Source organism: Myxocyprinus asiaticus, chromosome 14, assembly GCF_019703515.2.
Source record: "Myxocyprinus asiaticus isolate MX2 ecotype Aquarium Trade chromosome 14, UBuf_Myxa_2, whole genome shotgun sequence".
Classification (NCBI taxonomy): Eukaryota; Metazoa; Chordata; class Actinopteri; order Cypriniformes; family Catostomidae; genus Myxocyprinus; species Myxocyprinus asiaticus.
Genome location: NC_059357.1, coordinates 10,641,445 through 10,655,438, shown reverse-complemented (window position 1 = coordinate 10,655,438; position 13,994 = coordinate 10,641,445). Strand labels below are relative to the sequence as shown.

At 36.6% G+C, this 13,994-nt stretch overlaps 1 protein-coding gene and 1 long non-coding RNA gene across 2 annotated transcripts in view; one reads left to right on the top strand and one right to left on the bottom strand.

Annotated features, from left to right (window-relative positions):
- Positions 1-13,994, top strand: part of LOC127452221 (protein TANC2-like) — a 225,377-nt gene that overhangs the window by 22,924 nt on the left and 188,459 nt on the right. The gene's annotated exons all lie outside the window — the stretch shown is intronic.
- LOC127452237 (uncharacterized) lies at positions 7,716-11,393 on the bottom strand. The gene is made up of 3 exons (XR_007899224.1): positions 10,898-11,393; positions 8,983-9,104; positions 7,716-8,255 (listed from the first exon to the last, which is right to left on the bottom strand). It is a non-coding gene; the product is annotated as an uncharacterized LOC127452237 (long non-coding RNA).

The window sequence follows — 13,994 nt, the reverse complement described above, 5'->3', positions numbered from 1 at the left end:
GTTAGCCTAAAAAAATTGCTTTGTGGTAACGTCTAAATCAAGGTTCTTCAACAGGGGGTCCGCGGTGTTACTGCAGTGGTTCCGCATATTATTGGTTGATCCACCATTGTCACTCGTAATAATCACTCACTCACACGCGAGCGATAGTGAGAGAGAAGAGTGTGTATTTAATCCATCGACATCATGAAGCATCCTGTTGTATTTACTTATAAACTGTTTGGAACACTAAACATTATTAAAGTGTGACGAAACTGCACTTGTCAGCAGAAGCGCGCAGCCTGGACAAACCATTTGCGCGACCACTGTCTGCTCATCACAAGCTGCTCAAAGCGCGACACACGTTCGGTTTAGCAGCGCTGCAGTAGAGGGTTACACAAGTCAATTTGGCTGCTTTGTGTTGGTGGTCTCGCTGTACGGTTGAGTAGATGACAGCCTACAATTTATTTTATTATTAGTTGCTTTTTGCTTTCAGAACAATAGCCTACTTACCTGAAGTAAATAAAAAGTTACCGCTGAGATTATCAAGATGACATACACTGTCCTTAATGTTCCACACCACTCTCAAATCAACATAATTAAATGTGTACTCGATCATTTTTGGGTCAGTCCATCTCAAGTGGTCCAATAATTGTAAAGTTTGCTTGACCATTTTAAATGTTCTTAATTTTTTTTTTTTTGTGATTACCTCTATGTATTGGTAATGCAAAACCACCAGTTTTTTTATTTTACTTGGTTTAACCACGACGGCCATCTTTGTGTCATTGCTCAAATTTTGGTTATACAGCGGTTTACGGAAACCTTAATATCTCGGCTCAGTATGGTCCTAGCTCCTTGGACTGATCTCTAGAGCACATTACAAGGTACATGTACATATATAAACATTTTACACATTCTTGTTCCTTAGACTTAGAACTTAAGTCCAAATGTAATGCTCAAGATTGCTCAAAGTTCCACATTTAGGGTTAATTTATAATGGGAAGGGTTTGAGTCTCAGTCTTAATTTAAGGTTTACTTAATTTTAGGGGGTACGTAGGTATGCAGAACATTTCAGGTTTGAGACTTCTCTTATTTTTTTTATGGGGGCAAGAAAGTGCAATTTTGTAAAAATTTCCCTCACTTTCGGGTTGAATATCTCTGGTGGGGGACCAGATAGGAGCCTGAAATTTTCACAGAAATAAGTCCTCTATAGTAGCATTCTGCTGTAAAAATTAATATTTATTTGTTATGCTTATATTGCATCTGTTCATTTCTCAAAATGCATAAATAAAGTAGGCTTTTCCCCAGATTCTGCTAGCCCTAGCTCTGAAACCAGTGTAATCTTATACTCAAAATTTTCACAGCAGAATGCTTTTATAGAGAACTTATGTCTGTGAATATTTCAGGTTTCTATCTGGTCCCCCACCAGAGATATTCAACCCGAAAGTGAGAGGAATTTTAAAAATCATTGCACTTTCTCGCACCCATAAAAAAAGTCTAAAACCTGAAATGTTCTGCATGCATGCACACTATACTTACCTAGGTACCCCCTAAAAAATTAAGACTGAGACTCAAATCCTTCCCATTATAAATTGATCCTATAAGTGGAACTTTGAGCAATCTTGAGCATTACATTAGGACTTAAGTTCTACGTTTTAGGAACAAGAATGTGCAACATGTTTATATATGTAAATGTACCTTGTGCTCTAAAGATCAGTTTTTGATGAGCTAGGTCCAGAGCTAGGACCATCCTGAGCTGAGATATTGAGGTTTCCGTAAACAGCTGTATAACCAAAATTTGTCGTGTGCCATGCCACAAAGATGGCCATCGTGGTTAAAATAAAAATAAAAAACTGGTGGTTTTGCAATACCAATACATAGAGGTAGTCACTCAAAAAAAATAAAAAAAAATAAATAAAAGAAAATAGTCAAGCAGCCTGTATTGGACCACTTGGACCATTTTTACTCCTAATGAAATGTAATTTTAAAATATATGTATAAAATTGATTACTCACTTGAAATGAAGACTCAATATTAGTAACCTTATAAAAGTTGATTTATTCTGCATGGACAAAGTCTTTCTGTCTGTTTGTCTGTCAGTCTGTCCTGTTTTTTTTTTTTTTTTACATTTTTTAGGAGGGGTCATTGTCAAAAATGTTGTAGAACCCTCTGTACAGCATTTAATGATTATTTCATTGGCTCTTCAGTGTAAACATCATAAAGTATATACATACAATAATATGGTCTAAATTAATGGGTTTGATTTAAGTAAAAAATATTATTTATCATCACTAAATCAGCCTAATTGAATTAGGTTACACACACACACACAAAAACCTTAAGTATTAGATCAAGTAGAAAGAGTTCCTTCAGGTAACAATTGCAGGTTACCACTTTTTACAATGTAAAAAGTTAACCGTTACCTCAAATCCCACATTTATGTTCACATTCCAAAATGTACACAGAAAAATATAGATGGCAAGATTTTGAATTGAGTTGTGGGATTGAAAGCTTATTACTCTAAGGATCTTTCCTGAAGCAGCAATGTGGAGAAAATGACACTAGTGCTTGTGTTAGGTCAACCCTGTTTCCCAAACTTCATAATTTTTACCTAAAATGTCAGCAGAATAAAACAGACCACAAGATTTTAAATAGAGTTGTGGGTATGAGGGGTTATCTTTGTCAAAATCTTCCCTGAAGCAGCAGTATGGAGCAAATGACATGCTAGCGCTTGAGCCAAAAACACGATATGACCAAAGGGAAGGTATGAACCCTACTTGCTGCTAAAGACCAGATGTACACAAACTGTTCTGATGACTCAGCTTCATGTTTTGGATCTAGCAGAGAGAAACGAATGAGGGCTATTTATCAACATTCCCTTGAAGGACCTCATTGTTAGTCATTAGTTAAATGCTCGCCATCGTCACACTTGCAATAGAAATGGCTTGTAAAAAAGGATTATAAAAACTCTGTCTTTGTCGGACAAGGGGTCTTAAGAGTTACTGGCTCTTTAAGACCCCGTTTCCAACTGGTATTAAGATGCGTTTCGGGTGATCCAATCACATGTGGTCAGCCCTAGATACAGGTCTAACTTTTTTTGATCGGATCACAAAAAACACATTCGAATGTGGTCAATAACGCATCTGACCAGATTGCATTTGAGGTGTAAGCGCTAATCCGTCCTGGATGTGTCCCGGCAGCATTGAAGAGCCACCCTTCACCTGTCAATCAACCACTGCACTAAAACAAGAGTTTAAAGTTTGCCAGTTATGGGCAACTTTAAAAGGAAATGATCGAAAAATGTACACTATCAGGAGAGCTTCATGGATCTTCTTTAGTGTGTCTGATATCAACGCAGTTTACAAGCATGAACACCTGATGAAGCTCCTTTAATACAGGTAATCCACTAAAATAACTAATAATTCTGCTTGACATGTGGTGTTTGTGCTTAGATTAAATTTCAACCGCATCTTACATTACATTAAAATTATGTTAATTGTGAATTGCTGACATTTGTTTTGAAACAGTTATGAATAGTTCTGTTGTCAATATCAAAAGGTCATTGTGACATACTGGTAAGCAGTAAAAACCATGAGAGCATCACATACAGAAGTTCAAAAATAAGAAAAATATATCCATTACAAGCTATAAAACTGCTCCAGCTGAGAAACCATTCATATCTATGATTTGTTTACTGTCTTTGGCATTTTGCTGTAACACAAATCACTAATTATTAAGCAAATGCATGAAGACACGGTGCCGTTATTGTTAAAATGTAATTGCTGTGATTAGTGGTAATGTGACCAACATTAATCTGATTTAAATTGGGATCCTCACTGAATAGTGCTGAGATGAGTGACTGATGAGATATTGAGAGCGCACATATAATGACTCTAGAAAATGGGCAACTTAATATTCATACACATGTAATTCTTACACATTTTTAAAAACAAACCTGCATATTCATCTGAATAACAGCATGTCTGAAAGTTTAAATTCGTGAATACTTAGAATTGTCAACAATTCACCCTCCATAAGCCACACTGTCATGCATCAAGGGCTGAGAAAGCGCTCATTCATTAGAGTAGCAGTGTATGTGTAATTCCTTGCATGCTGCAGAAAAGATTGTCACTGATTCTAGGCATGATTGGCCAATTGGCGATCACAGACTTAAGACATAGATCGGCCGATTTAGATTGGTGGCTGATCGATCAGTGCACAACTAGTTTTTTGAGCTTTGTTTTTTCTGACTTTGTTGCATTCTGACATAGTGATTGATGTTTGTTGTCATGAAACCGAGACCTTCCCCTCCAAATCTGAACACAAGTGGTCACAGGACACACATACACACAATAATTGGCCCCCCCAGAGTAGCATCACACATATGTGTTTCTGCAACAGCCAGTTACGTTACAAGCTGCCAGATTCAAATCGGCTTTTGCATTGTCACAGGCTGCACTGGTCAAGCACCTGTAATTTATATTCACTCAAACAGTTACTCATACAATCTTTTAAACTACAGAATACATTTATTTTATATACATACATCCAACTTGTCACTAAAGTACCACAATAAAAAGTTTATGGCTCTTATACGCACAATCAATACATCAACGCGATCCTTCTCCGATGCGTGCTGCCATTTGTTTACATTAGTAGCGGTTGTCATTCTTCAAACAAACAACTACTCAAAGAGTCTTTTCAAGCACATAATATGTTTATTTTATGTAACAAACAGCCTAATTGTCACCAAAGTACCACGATAACTGTTCACAGCTTGTGTATGCACAGCCATCATATCTAAACGCGATCTTCCCATGCACGCAGCCATGTCTACTTATTAGGTAGAGATGCGGTTTTCATTCACACAAACAGCACCTCAAACAGTCTTTTCAGGCATATAATATGTTTGTTTTCTAAAAACAGACAACCAAACTATCACAAAAGCACCACGATAACAGTTTAACCCTCTGGGGTCGACGGACGCGCTGGCGAGTCCTGCTGGAATTTTCCTCATAACAGCGGAAACAACTTAAAATACTCCATCATTTTTGGGCATACAGATAAGTGTAAGACATTATTAGAGACTATAAAGGGTCTACTTTTATTTGTGTACACTCAAAATAACAAAACCTTGTGCTTTTGTAAAATAAAGAAAATAAACAGGGTGCGCTTTCAGCCATCTCTGTCTTCACCAGCATCTTTCTGAAACACGTCACAAAAATGAATTGAAACTGCGAATACTTATCAGACAAACATGAAACATATGTCTTAAGAAAGCTTAAAATGTCTACTTTTAAATAAAACAATTCAAATTTAAAACAAATATTCTCCTGCAATGTAATCTGTATGAAACAATGCGATGTACAGTTTCTCCTGGCTCAGCTCATTATTCATTATTCTCCTGGCTCAGCTAATTATCCCTAATGTGATCCCACCCACCAGCAGAGCACGCTATTCATATGGTAATGTAATGAGGCGATCAGTGCAAATGGTAAACGCCCCAAACAATGCCTTAAAAAACATCAAGTTCATTCACTTTTCTGCACATTTGGAAGATGGAAGATAGTGATGAAGAGTTCACATTTTCCTCAGAAGAAGAGCGGGAATCCGACAAGGAATGTTTGCATTTTGAAAAGCAACTTGATCCAGCTGAGGATACAATTTCGGATGAGTAAGTCTTTACTTACATTAGTTGACATGCTATTTTATATAAACATGTACATATTTTACTAGTTGGACTATTTCCAGACTTGCCAGCCAGTATTCAATTTGAAAAATGTCCTAATAGGCAAGTTTTAGTTACATTTAAATGTTGTTTTGGCTAAAGCAGGTATTTAAATTGTATGCTGTATGATATAAATATGAGATGTAATATGATATAAAAATAATATGAATGTTTAGATTATATTTTAACTAGTGTTTATGCTGCCTCATTATCATCAACGAAGCTTGTGCTTGTAAATATCTGTTTGGGTGTAAATGTGTAAAATGTGCTGTAAATATGTCCTTATTAGAAAATCAGCATATTAGAATGATTTCTGAAGGATCAAGTGACACTGAAGACTGCAGTAATGATGCTGAAAATTCAGCTTTGATCACAGGAATAAATTGCATTTTACAATATATTCAAATAGAAAACAGTTATTTTAAATTGTAAAAATATTTCACAATATCACTGTTTTGCTGTATTTTGGATCAAATTAATGCAGCCTTGGTGAGCAGAAGAGACTTCTTTTAAAAACATTTAAAAATCTTACAGATCTAAAAACTTTTAAACGGTAGTGTAGGTCTAAAGTTTTTAAGTAAAGTCTTTATGTAAAGAAAATGTATAGTCAGAATACTTTTTAACTTAAACTTGATTTTGTGAATCATACATATAATACATTCAATCAGTGTCCTCACATTCATTCTCTCTCAGGGGAGGGGTCTTTCTCTCCTCATGTGTGAATCACATCAATATTCATGATCATCCACGCCTCCTTGCATATGGCCTTTCTAACACTAAAAGTGTCTTACAAAAATTAAATGGCTATATTGTTTTGTATGAATGAGTGATCAGGATGGTTTTCATATCATTTTTGTAGCAAAAACTCTAGGCTACAAGATTCTTGTGAACAAATATTTAGTATGTGTTATATGGCCTTATTTCAGTGACTTAAAATGTTTGTTTTTTTCAAAAACCACACATAAACATTATTTCCTCAAAAATACAAACATGTACATACATGTTGTTCACATATTATTGTAACCCAGTTTGTGCTGAATACAGTGTTATTAGACTTTAGCCATTAATGTGTTTTTAAGCAACTGAAAAAAGCACAAATGTCAAGGCATGTCAAAACTTCTCCAGGGCCCAAAAAACCCTCAGACCCCAGAGGGTTAAAACTCGTTTACTCACAGTGAAAACATGCTGATCGAGCGTGAATGTCCGATGCACGCAGGCAAGTCTGTTTACATTAGTGCTCACACACACACACACACACACACACACACACGCACACACACACACACACACACATGTTGGTGCAGCTATCATTATGAGGACACTCCATAGACATAATGATTTTTATATTGTACGAACTATAGATTCTATCCCCTAACCCTACCCCTAAACCTAACCCTCACAAAAAATGTCCTGCATTTTTACATTTTCTATAAAACATCGTTTAGTGTGTGTGTGTGTGTGTGTGTGTTTTTTTTTTAAGCGATTTGAATTATGGGGACACTAGAAATGTCCTCATAAACCACATTTATAGCATAATACCCTTGTAATTAGCAGTTTATAACCTAAAAAAAATGTAAACCACTTAAACCTGCCCACACACACACAAACACACACACAAGCTTGTTTTTATATCATTATGGGGACTCTCCTTTTTGCATTTTTACATTTTCAAAAAACTCATTTAGTATGTTTAATAAGCCATTTTCCTCATGGGGACCGCTGGCTGGGCCCCACAAGGTAGGTGATCTCAGGTTTTACTATCCTTGTGGGCACATTTGATCCCCACAATGTAGTATAAACATGTACACACACACACATACACACAATGTCTGAGAAGTCAAACAGTGCATATAGGTTGGACTGTTAATTTGTTTTTTACATGTATAAAAATGAAATATATATATATATATATATATATATATATATATATATATATATATATATATATATATATATATTATGATAGGAAATAAAAAATTCAATTTAAATAATAAAAAAATAAATACTCCTCTACACTCTGCCCACCTCTACCGGCTGTGCAGGGTCATGTGCAAAAATAACTCTGCACTGCAGGGGAATTTATACCCTATTCATGAAAAGGTTAAACAACGTTTGTTACATCAGACATAAATGAAAGTCGTTTTAGATGCGGGGCAATTTATTACACTTTGAAAGAAAACGAAGACAGTTTTTGGAAAAAAGTAATGAATCTTGCAAGACTATGAACATGTATTAAGAAATTTTGATTTCATGTTTACTTTAACTGCCTCACCGTTTGATAAAAGCATGAATTAACCCTTTAGGCTGAAAAAAAGGCCTTTTTTGCCTCAGCGTGGTGAATCATGATGTCATCATGGTACATCAGCTTCTGGAATCTGTTTAAAGCAGCCCTCTATCCCATCCCTTTTTCTGCTTTCTCCTCTTTTTATTCTTCTTCATACCTCCTATCCATTTAGCTGTTGCTGACATTGTTGCAGCAAGGTAGTCACACCGGTTTAACAGCGGGGACAGGTGGCTTGAACGGATTCACGTTCCAGTGAATTGCTTAGCCCTGGCATAATGAGAGGGAAAGAATCAAAGAATCATTAAAATTTTTATATATGGGTGATTCTTAACAAAACCTATCAAGAAAGCATCCTGGTCATATTTTACCCCAAATCATAAAAAAAATCATAAAAAAATAATAACACAGGACTTCACCCCATTATCATTTCGCAACATGTCCAGACGTTTTTCATTTCCCATTGTTTTCAATGATGATTCTCATTACCGCAACACAGATTGTTTTTTTTGGGTTTTTTTTTTTTACATTTTTTAACTGTATTATAGTAAAAAAAAAGATGCTGTTTTATAGCTAATGTTTTATTGATATAATTGTTTTAAAGTTAAAATAAGCAAAAGTGAGAGGCAGTACCAAAGGAGTACCATGATGTCTAAATACTATAAATACATTTTTTTATTTCGGTGCACACACAAACACTCGAGTCATAATCAAATGTAATAAACTGTGTACAGAACAAAGAGCATTTGAGCAAGAGGAAAACAAATAGAGGAAAGGATGCTTCAAAAATGAAATACAAAGAGAAAGGAAGCCAAACAGAGGGAGGAAGATGGAGAGAGCGAGTTAAAGGCACAGTTGTAAACAGCCACCTTCAGGCACTCACACACATTGTTCTGATAAAGAACTGTGCCACAGAGAGCCATGTGTGTATATGTTTCTGTGTGTGTGCACATGCCTCCCTGTGTGTGTCTGAGCATATTTAAACTATGTGCCAAACCTTGAGATCCTAATGCAGGCTCGCTAGCATCAGCCCCAAGGGTTGATAACATCTGGAGTGGCTCAAATCTCCACCGTCCTCCCCCACTAGGCACCAGCTCTTGAACAGTGGAATTTCTCCCTCTGCCACGGGGGAACATTTAACATCTAATGACACTAGGGAATCACAGTAAAGCGGAGCATGATAGTGAACCCCATTTGGGCTCTAGAAAGCCACTTTTGAAGTGGAAATTATGTCCCTAGGAGTCATTCGCCACCATCGAGCTAGCAACAGAAGTGAATGGCCATTTCCTGATACTACATTCTACTGTCATTTCTGGGTCCTTTTTAAAGTGACAGTTTTTTAAAGTTTTTTTTTTTTTAAGTGAAGATTTTTCGCTTTACAAATAAGAGCTAGGAGACGTAAAAGACAAAATGAAACGACATTAGCAATGCATTTAACTATTATAATGTGACATATAAACAGATTATTCAGTGAGGAAAAATGACTTTTTTTTTTTTTGCTGTAATTTGATTAGATAATATTTCTCAGTATGCTTAGTTCTGTAATATCAGTTATGTCATTTTTTTCTCGTGCGGTAATTACGAACAACTGCAAAAGTCATGGAACACTCAGTGTTTTTTTTTTTTTTTTTTAAAGGTCTATGCTTTATAATTTCATAACAAAATGCCATCAAATTGAGTTATCTTTAACAAAAAACAAACCAAATTTTTTCATTAATTTAATTTAGTTTAAAGTTTAGTTTATTACACAGTTTAATTTGAAGGAATTTTGTCATAAAATTGGAGTGCATACATTTAAAAAATAGACAAGTCATGGAAATTCATTGGTCAAAAAGTGTGGAAACCCTGTCTGTAAATAGGTATGTATGTATGTATGTATGTATTTAAATTAATTCATGTTGTCTAAATAAAAGGAGAGCTTACAGCAGTGATATTGCCATTCATTTGTTGGATATTTGCATGCTGTTGCTCGGCTAGCAAAACTGCACCTTTAAAGAGTTTACCATTTTTATCAACATTTGCCATTTGTAAACACCTTAACCTCCTGAGACCCGAGCATGACTGCTGTGTGCATTTTCCATTTCCCTTGTGATTTGATTTGTAACTAGTAGCACCTAATAAACATGCAAAAAAAAAAAAAAAAATTCTTAAAGCAAATAGTTTTCCTAAAAATATATGGCAACATACAGTATGTGGACAGTGGGACAGTTGTGATATTTTAAATAATACGAAGCTATAGAAAGTCTGATTTTTTTATTATTATAATTTTTTTTTATCAAATTGTTTATGTTTCTAGGAGTGTTGGTTATTTATGTTTTTGAGACATTACAGACATTACATCAGAAATTACCATAATTAATTCTGATTCATAGTAATGCCCAGCATCATCCAATCGCTGCCAACCATGTTAAAATAAAATTAGACATTATAAATTCTGAATCTATGTACTGATTTTTATTGTCACAAGTCTGCCAGACATGTTGAGTAGTCCAGACATCATCTGCAACCTGAAACGGAACATTTGGTTGGATGTTAGGAGTGAATGCACTTAGCTGCATAGAGAGCTATAGTATGCTCCCTTGCTCCCTATTTAGTGAATGACTTAACCTCCAGTGTGCTGTCTGTCTGCACTTGTTTCAGAAATGCACCTTATTTTCATGCTAACTCCATATAAAGCCTCTGAAAGCAACATTTTTCAGCTTTTGTATGAACCCATTAATTCTCAGTGTGATAATGCACAGTAAATATAGGATTTCTAAGGAAAATATGCGCTAAAGTACACATTAGTGTACATTGTGTGTTTAGCAACGATAAATAACTCAAATTTTAAAATGGCGTATCAGATGAAACTAGAGACTCTAATCTTTTGACTAAAACAGGTTTCAATGTAAAAACTTAATTTGGTTTCTTACCAGATGTAGTTTTGTTGCCGTTTCTCCCAAAGACAAACTCCGCTGTGATCGGCACCATGTTGTTTTGTCACATGACTATGTGCATCGAAAGTTTAACCCTTTACTAACAGCATAGAGTGTCCTGAACTGAAATTAGTCGGTTTAAATTAATTTAAATAATACATTGCGAATAGCAAAGCCAAAATACAACGTCCACAGGTATGGACACGAGGTAGTACGAGGTTTGTTAGATTTACCCTACAAGGAGCTGTCGATTTCATTGGTCACTTAATATTCTTTTCTATTCCAGTTATTTTAACGTTCTACTCATCTACGCAAAAAGCCTTTGACTACCCAGAATACTCTTTCCAGCAGCCCTTTATCAAAACCACTTTCAATTGAATGCTAAATAACTATGGGCTGACATCCTTCTCGGCAGAAACTCAGAGAAATAGTCCTGAATAGAATGAAGAGAGAGAGAGAGGTGTTTGATCTAACGTCTGATGTTCGAGAGATGTAACAGCCTTTCGTTTCCCTAAAACCCATCATTTCTGTAGGGAAAAGAGAAATGTCATTTTTTTTGTGGCTTTCTCTCTCTTGTTCTCTCTCGATTTCTCTCCTGGTTGGTGAGATTTGTCCTTGTTAGGGCACAACGCTCTCCACTGTTTCAGCACACTGTGCTGGCTAAAAATACTCTCCACCCCCTTGGCTCAGCATCCACTGCCCGGTGTGGGCCAGAGAAAGAAGGGAGCGTGAAAGAGACCGAAAGGCACTGAGGGTGGGAGAGAGATAAGGAGAGGGGGTTTGAGTGAACTAAAGCTCTTTCTTTTGAGTCCCTGCTGAGATTCTCCCACTCTCAAATATGATGGTGAATACTGAGTTATTTTTGATGGGAGATTTGTCAAACTGAGGACAAACTTAAACAACATCCATTCGTGATGTAGGTGTTATGCTGTAACTTCAGTGTAACACTGTGTCCTGGTGGTACACTTCAACTTTTTGGCATGGTAAATTTTCTGCTCGCACTAAAAGTGGAAATTATGTGTAAAGGGACAAAATCACAGCCGATCAGAACATATTTGATGTTTAATTTATGTGTAATAGGATTTTAGATCAGTGAGATTTCATTATTGGCTGGGCTACCTGGTGTGACATTACAGAAATAGAAACCTATAAAATAGAAACCAAAATTTATTTTTGCTTGTCGTGATCACGTCTGTTTAGGTCAAAAACTTGCGGTTGGTCAGGACACAGTGTAATTTGACACATACAAATAAGTTATCACTAATTTGTTCATTGACTATTTTTCATAATGCATCCATGGACTTTTTAAAATCAAAATCAAAATTTTTGGTTAACATTTATATTAATATACTGTACAAGGGAAATTGTATATCTTAGGTCCTATTTTTCAAAATTTTTATCACATTTTTGCCATTTAAAATGGTCCTGAGGTGTGAAAAATTAATATTTAAAAGTACCAGAAATTATGTAGTCTCTCATTTATTGTCATAAACCTGCATATTGATTTCACTCTTCTCACTTAAAAATAATTGTTATTACCATGTAATTCATCTACACATCTTCAGAACAACAGTGGAGAGAGAGCTCGTGCGATCGTGGTTGCCAGATTCTGCCAAAAAGCATTACACTGGGCACAATATTTACACATAAGTGTAAATCTCTGTTGGGGGTTGCATCTATTGATATCTGGTAATCCCAAACATGTCTAAATCTATGCTTATTACCTTGCGGCTCTTTGGAATATTCATTTGTTTTCGCTGATTGTCTTTACTTAAAGTCTGTTATTATGTATCATACGAAGAGTAGTTCAAAGTAATGGCATCCCCTTGCATCCCTCCTCAACTCGAGCCCTGTGTATACAGTAATATGTGATAAGTATATGTAAAATATGGAATTTTTTTGCTCCCATCTTTTACCTTCAACAAAAAGCAGCCTTTACAGGAGCTGCTATGCTAATGGTAAAACCTTTCAAATCAAATCCCTTTATTGTCACTCAACCATATATACAAGTGCAACAGTGGGTGAAAGTCTTGAATGTGGTTCAGTTTACACATCTGTTACTCAACACAATATACAATAGACACCTAATAATATCCAATATACAGTATGCACAAAATAAGAAGACTGTATACAATAAAAAGACACTGTACCCCTCCCCCCCATGTAATCAGTGGAAATAAATATGAAGTGTTGTGTTGACATTCAGCTGTCAGTTGATAGTCAGTTGCCAGAGTGTTATTAAGTGAAGTATAAAATATGGGTCTAGTCTGAGGCTAATAAAGTGCTGTGCTGATATATGTATCGTGAGCGATCAAGAGTTCAAAAGTCTGATTGCTTGGGGGAGGAAGCTGTCATGAAGTCGGCTGGTGCGGGTCCTGATGCTGCAATACCGCCTGCCTGATGGTAGCAGTGAGAGCAGACCATAGCTCGGGTGGCTGGAGTCTCTGAAGATCCTCCAAGCTTTTTTCACACACCGTCTGGTATAGATGTCCTGGAGGGAGTGAAGCTCACCTCAGATGATGTGTCTGGCAGTTCGCGCCACCCTTTGCAGGGCTTTGCGGTTGAGCATGGTTCTGTTGCCGTACCAGGCAGTGATGCAGTCAGTCAGGATGCTCTCTACATTGCTGGTGTAGAACCATGTGAGGATGTGGTGGTTCATTCTAAACTTCCTCAGCCATCTCAGGAAGAAGAGGTGCTTGTGAGCCTTCTACACAACGGCCTCAGTGTGGACGGACCATGTGAGTTCCTCTGTGATGTGGACACCGAGGAGCTTGAAGCTGCTGACTCTCTCCACCGGTGCTCCATTGATGGTGATGCAGCTGTGTTCTCTGTCTTTTCTTCTGAAGTCCACCACAAGCTCCTTGGTCTTACTGACATTGACGGTGAGGTTGTGCTCCTGACACCAGTGTGTCAGAGTGTGCACCTCCTCTGTGCAGGCTATCATTGTCAGTGATCAGACCTACCACTGTCGTATCATCAGCAAACTTAATGATGGCATTGGAGCTATGTGTTGCCACACAGTCATGTGTGTACAGGTAATACAGTAGTGGGCTGAGAACATAGACCTGTGGGGCTCCAGTGTTGAGGGTCAGTG